The sequence below is a fragment of the Dermacentor albipictus genome, unplaced genomic scaffold (genome assembly GCF_038994185.2).
Source record: "Dermacentor albipictus isolate Rhodes 1998 colony unplaced genomic scaffold, USDA_Dalb.pri_finalv2 scaffold_12, whole genome shotgun sequence".
Lineage (NCBI taxonomy): Eukaryota > Metazoa > Arthropoda > Arachnida > Ixodida > Ixodidae > Dermacentor > Dermacentor albipictus.
In genome coordinates this window covers 1,790,321-1,797,487 of record NW_027225566.1, presented here as the reverse complement: position 1 = coordinate 1,797,487, position 7,167 = coordinate 1,790,321, and the positions used below count along the sequence as shown (strand labels likewise).

General features: G+C 42.7%; 1 non-coding gene across 1 annotated transcript; it reads left to right on the top strand.

Moving 5' to 3' along the window:
• The first annotated feature begins 5,854 nt into the window (after positions 1 to 5,854).
• On the top strand, positions 5,855 to 5,927 carry TRNAS-CGA (transfer RNA serine (anticodon CGA)). The gene has a single exon. It is a non-coding gene; the product is annotated as a tRNA-Ser (tRNA).
• The last annotated feature ends 1,240 nt before the right edge of the window (positions 5,928 to 7,167 follow it).

Below are 7,167 nucleotides of genomic sequence, written 5' to 3'. Positions count from 1 at the left end.
CGCGACAGCCGCAGAGACATCGATTCCCTTCACCTGTCTTTGCAAACGTACCTCTGTACTCGACAGACGTGGCTTCACAACCTGCACCTGTCACTAAACGTAAACAAAAGTGCAGTCCTTGTTCTTCCGCTTTCCGGGCCGTTACAGTTATCATTAGTATATGCACGGAGAACCATTCCTCAGGTACAGTCGCTGAAATACTTGGGTATCACATATGACGGAAAACTGAACTGGCGTTCTCACATAGAAAATTTTGGAACGAAGGCGACACGAGCCATAGGTTTACTACATAAAATCAGTAACCGACGCTCTGGTATGCGAAGTGACACATTAATTATGATTTATCGTATGTATGTACAACCGATTCTAGAATTCGGTTGTGTTTTGTTCTCCGGAAGTGCAAAATATAAATTAAGGCCCCTTGTTCTGGTTGAAAGAGAAGCTCTTCGACTATGTTTAGGTCTTCCTAAATTCACTGCTAATAATGTATTATACCAGGAAGCGCGCCTACCTACTCTTCACTCACGATTCCGCATGCTTACGGTTCAAACCTACTTAAGAGCTTATGATTCTTCGCTACGACGTGGACAATATGCATTTATTAGTGAACCAAGTCCATTTTTTGAGACCACGTGGTCACGGTTCCATACCCCGCAAGTTGTATTTGTGTAAGCACAATTAGCACCTTTAAATATTCGCCTTAGAGAAATAATTCCGCTCCGTGGGTCTCCGGGGTCGCTGAAAATTGAATTTGCAGACATTTTTCCACACAATGCGAAATTTCTGCCCACAACATATTTGAATGACCGTTTACAAGATTACTTGGTCCGTTTCAAAATAAACGTAATAGCGACCGATGCTGCTTCGTGTGAAGAGAAGGCAGGTGTGGGTATCTACCAACCATCCCTCAATTGGTCTTTTTCACTTCGTCTATCAGATTACACATCAGTTTTTCATGCCAAACTTCTGGCAATAGTTCTTGCCTTGCGGAAATTACCCATTCATACTATAAATGTTATTATCGTCACAGATTCTCTATCTGTATGCAGTGCACTTACTGCGTCTACAAAGTCGACAACCGGAAACACGTTTTACTCATTAGCTCCACCTCACTGAAGCTTAGTGCATATAGTATGGGTCCCTGGCCACCGAGACATTCATATTAATGAAATAGCCTATTCCTTAGCACGAGCTTCTTTAGCAGGTCCTGTGCTATTTGTGCTACCGGCAACTGCGCACATTACTGCAGCCAAATATCTGCAATTTTCTTTGAGCGAGGACAAAAAAGCCCTGTCATTAGCAAAATCTTCAGATTTTTTACACTTAAATTATTCTTGGAACCGGCAATGGTGTCCTAACCGGAAATTTGAAGTTTCATTTACTAGGCTGCGTTGCCGTATTCCAACACTTCATTTTTACTTGCACAGATGTGGTCTGGCGGTATCTCCTCTATGCTACCTCTGCAATGAACCATAAACTATAGATCATTTTTATTATCATGCCGGCGGTTTTCTACTCATCAAAAACTATGTCTAGAAATTCCACTTCAAAATTTAGGATTACCTTTAAGCAGCACTGTTATACTCTCCCTTAGAGCCACAGTTTTGGGATATAGCCACAGGAACGTTTGCCTAGCCATTTATAATTTTCTATGTGGCACAAAAAGAATGCCTTGTTAATATTTTTTAGTTTAGAGAATTGATCTATTTCTACTGCAGTTTAGAAAATTCGAAAAGTAAAAGTACAAATTCACAGTTCAAATCTTACTATTATTATTCATAACTTACCTTACTCAAGTTTAAGTATATCCTTTTCTTTAACATTCCTATCAACGCAAGGCTTACTATAGTATTGATCAATACTTTATCTCATGTATTCATAGTTTATTTTGCATCTTGGATTATTTGTTTTCCTTTCTTTTTTCGTGTTATTTATTTATTAACCAATTTATTTTATTTTATTCATTGAATCATATTACCAGCAGATTCGTGGCCTATCCCCCTCAGTGGGTTTGTGCCATTAACTGAGGCTTCATCATCATCATCATCATCATCACCATCGTGTCAAGCCCAAGCCAAGCTGGAGCGGTGGCCCTGTCCTGTTCTCTGCAGGGAATTGGTCAAGTATCGGGCGGTTTAATTTTCCTTAGTTTTGTTTTGTACTTTCCTCTTATTGTGAGTTCCTAATGTCTCTTTCTTCTCCCGGCCAGAGATCTTTCCTCTGGACGGCTTCGCTTCCCACTAATGACATGCCTATAGAGGCTTTCTTGCGCAGTGGCATTAACAGCGTTCCAGTGGCCCTAGTGCCGACCAATGGGGGATTCATCTGCGTGAAGAATCCCAAGGTGATTCAAGAAGAGCTGCGGAAAGCAACCCCGCATTTCCAAAGCATAACCGATGTCCGACTATTTGGCAGAGGGGGCATTCTTTGCTGGTCACCTGACCAGACCTGCGTCTCCGACCTTCTGAAGTGCGAAATGTTCGCGAACCACCCGGTGAGGCCTTTTATTCCTGCTCATCTAGCTTGCGTCAAGGGGCTAGTTTGTGGAGTCGACGCGAGTCTGTGTGTTTCCGAAGTCCTGCAGATGTTCTCCCCGGCAGGTGCCATCTCCGTATACCGATGTTCACGCGTTTGTGAGAATCAAAGAACCCCCACAGAGTCAGTTATTGTCACCTTTGCAGGCAGAAAGAGGCCGTCAGAGATCAAGGCGTGGCCATTAATATACAGGGTGGAAGCAATTTCTCCCCGCCCAGTGCAATGTGTTCAGTGCTGGCGATACGGCCACACTATTAAGGGATGTCGATCAGAGCTTCGGTGCCGCATTTGCGGAGAAGGCCACGATGGAAAAACGTGTTCCTCTCAGAGCGAACGATGCTGTTTGTGTGAAGGTTCCCACCCTGCGGACTGTGCGCAATGCCCTGCGAGAGACCAAGAGCTCGAAATTCTACAAATTATAGAACGGAAACGGTGTTCGCGTCGTGAAGCTCGTGCACTCTCATCAGAGAAATCATGTGGCTATGCTGAAGCTGCTGCTCGTCACTCTAAAGCAATGAATGTATCTCTTGGTGATGTTGTAGCTGCTGCCGTTAACCGTTGGACAAGTTCTCACCTCTCAGTTGTCGAAACTTTTGCATGTTACTGCGCGTCCAAGTGTTGCTTCTGAAATCACAGTCTCTGATGAAAACATAGAGAAACACGTATCGGCAGAGGCCTCGCTTCGCAGTACTGATGCCTCCGAAGTTCCCGCAACTCATGTAGAACATAAGGGCTTTCACAGTCACGAATCCGGTTCAGATACTATGGAGAACATGGATTTGGATGCTAGAACTTGTAAACGGCGTGCTTCCCCATGCTCCCCTAGAGCTACTACCCTCCACAAACTAAAAGCTAAAAAGAGTGAAAATAAGAGCTTATCAAAGGATGATTTCCTAGAGGGTAACATTCTACAGACGGCAGTTAATACTGCCGGAATATTGTCAACATAGGAAGCTTGAAAGTGCTGCAGTGGAACTGTCGTTCCATTTTTGCTGCAGCCGCTGATCTCTTGTATCTATGTGAAGATCTTTCTCCTGATTTGATTATTCTGCAAAAAACTTCGTTATCCACAGAAAAGAGTTATCATTTAAAGAAATACCGCAGTTTTCGTCTAGATCATCCTTCTCGTAGAGGGGGATTAGCATTTTTCATCACAACAAAAATTTGTCATAGAGCTAAAATTAGTCACCAGTCAGTCTCCACTGTAAGTGAGATTCTAGCATTGGATGTAACGCTTCCTGGATGCACGCCATTTTAGATAATTAATGCTTATTTCCCTACAGGAGTCCACAATACAGGCTCTCTTGATGCCGCGGTTGCAGCATGTAGAAAGGATATAATCATAGTTGGTGATTTTAATTCTCACCACGTATTATGGGGTTATCCGTCCGACTCTTGTGGTAAACGATTGTTAGACTGGGTTTCGTCAAATAACCTTAATTGTGTAAATTCAAGAACCCCAAATTATGTATCCGGCAAATCGCGTTCGGTGTTAGACCTAACTTTTTCCAGTTCGGGCTGTGTAATCTCCGCCTGGTCTGCTATTACCTCGGCCACAAATACCGACCATCTTCCAATAACTTTTGAAATAACGCGCCCAATTAATTTGGTTGAAAAGCATGTCCGCACCTATGTTAACTATAGTAAATTTCAAGTTTCACTGCGATCAGCTTTAGAGAAACAGGTTGGCCTAATTGATGAAGTTAAGACAGTTAATTTGTGTCATGTGCGAAGTGACAGTTATAAAAAATGCGAGTTCACTGTGCAGTCAACTAAAGGTGGTACTTATTCACCATGGTGGAATCCAGACTGTGCACGCGAATATAGAAGAAGAAAGGCAGCCTGGAGAAAGTTACTGTATAATCAATGTCCACGTAATTGGAATGACAATAAGTTTGCTGCAGCTACATTCAGGCAAACAGTTGACAAAGCGAAAGAAAATTACAACACCAAACATTACAGTTGCCTGTCGCAGTCTAGTAATAGAAAAGCCCTATTTCGATTTCTACGGTCTAAAAAGATTGTTTCAGCCCCAATTATTGTAGAGTCAGTTAGCTTAACTTGCACTGAATTAGTGCAGTCACTAGAGGATATTACAAAAGGCTTAGAGCGTCGACTCACATCACTCCGCCCGTATCATATACCGGCACCTGAACTAGCTAATGAGTACATAACGGCCACATTAGAAGAATATAATGAGAGAGGTAAAGATGCTGCCAGCTTCAGCCCCAGGTCCTGATGGCATAGCCACAGCAATTATAAAATTATTATTCGAATTGTCTCCCCAGGATTTGCTTAATTTTATAAATTACTCGATTAAGAATGCATGGATTCATCCACATTGGAAGGTTGCCAACATAATTCCACTACTCAAAAAGCCAGGTGATGGATACTCAATTGACAACATTAGACCAATTTCTCTGACCTCAAATCTTGTAAAGTTAATCGAGAGAGTTCTTTATGGTCACATCGATAGGTGGATAGGCGAGAACCAAATATTAAGTGATTCTCAAATAGGATTCAGGCCCGGCTGCTCAATTCGGTGTGCTCATGTTGACCTGGAGAGTAGAATTCAACTCGCTCGCCGCAACAACCAGTACGCGGCCCTAGTGACATTAGACATTGCGAAGGAGTATGACAGTGTCGACCACAATGAGAAGAAACGGGGTTAACCGAGGGGCCCGATTTTAATTAGTCATATAAGAAGCCAACAAACACTGACACCAAGGAGAACATAGGAGAAATTACTTGTGCTTGATAAACGAAATAAAGAAACGATAAATTAATGGAAATTAAAGAGGATGAAAAAACAACCTGCCGCAGGTGGGAACCGAACCCACAATCTTCGCATTTCGCGTGCGATGCTCTACCAATTGAGCTACCGTGGCGCTGTTTTCCCATCCACTTTCTTGGGTATTTATGTGTCCTAGTAGAACCCTGGGAGTGTTAGCCAGCGCCACCATTCACAGACCTTGGCGGCGGACGTGGAACGTCCTTTTTTTCCGCAGGCGTCACGAGAAGGTGATATTTTTTGGGGGTGAAGGCAGCTGGTCAAAAAACCCACATATGCTACCTGAAGGCATCAATGTTGCCGGATTCGAGACCCTCGTTATGTAACCAATGAGGAGAAAGGGGGTTAACTGAGAGGCCCGATTTTTATTAGTCATATCATGAGAAGAAAGGGGGTTAACCGAGGGGCCCGATTTTTATTAGTCATATCAATGAGAAGAAAGGGGGTTAACCGAGGGGCCCGATTTTTAGCACTACCAGGGTTCTACTGGGACACATAAATACCCAAGAAAGTGGATGGGAAAACATCGCCGCGGTAGCTCAATTGGTAGAGCATCGCACGCGAAATGCGAAGGTTGTGGGTTCGGTTCCCACCTGCGGCAAGTTGTTTTTTCATCCACTTTAATTTCCCTTAATTTATCGTTTCTTTGTTTCGTTTATCAAGCACAACTAATTGGAGACATTGGTTGCGCTTTCTAGACAATCACATGTAAGAAGACAGGACAGGCGCAAACTTCTTACATCGTCTTCTTACATGTGATTGTCTAGAAAGCGCAACCAATGTCTCCAATTGCAATGAACCAACTTGCCCAACAACACATCCTGCTAAAGCACAAGTAATTTCCCCTAGGTTGTCCTTGGTGTGAGTGTTTGTTGGCTTCTTATAGGGTCGACCACAGTACTTTAATCGACAGACTCAATAGTGTGAATCTTCCACAGTATATAATTGCATGGATTCAAAATTTTCTAAGCGGACGAACATTTTATTGCTATCAAAACGGTGTTTCTTCTAAAAGTTACAGACAAGGGGCGTTCCTCAAGGTGCAGTACTTTCCCCAGTATTATTCAGTATTTTACTAAATCCCATCCCGACACGTCATGACGTATAGGTATACGTATACGCTGATGATATCGCATTTTTCACGGTATCGAATGATATACATAGCCTATATAAAACTTTGCCCTCGTATCTGAATCACATTGAAATTTGGCTAAAAGGAATACAAGTGCCGCTAAATGTCAACAAAAGTGCGATAATTGTCTTTCCCTTAACTTTTACTGTCCCAATAACACTGTCATATGGCCTGGAGATTATTCCGCAGCTACATTCTTTAAAATATCTGGGAATGATTTACACCGAAAAGCTTAATTGGCAGACACACATGGAATACATCGCATCTAAAGGAGCACGCGCTGTTGGTTTATTACGAAGAGTCTGCAGCAGTCGTTTTGGAATGCGCAGGGAGACCTTGCTGATGATTTATTGTATGTATGTCAGCCCTATTCTAGAGTTTGGATGCGTGTTATCTTCAGGAGGTCCTACGTATAAGTTACGTCCTCTGGTTCTTTTAGAACGCGAATCACTACGTCTGTGTCTCGGCCTTCGAAAATTTGTAGCCAATAATATTTTATGTCATGAAACTCACCTGCCTTCTCTTCAAACTCGATTTCGTATACTGACAGTCAAAACATTTCTAAACATCTATGCTTCTCCACAGAGACGCTCCTACTACATTTTTACTCGAGAACCAACTGCATTCTTTGAGAATCAATGGTCAAGACTGCATTGTCCCCAGGTAGTCTTTGTGCAGAAGCTATTGGAGCCATTACAAATATCAATCC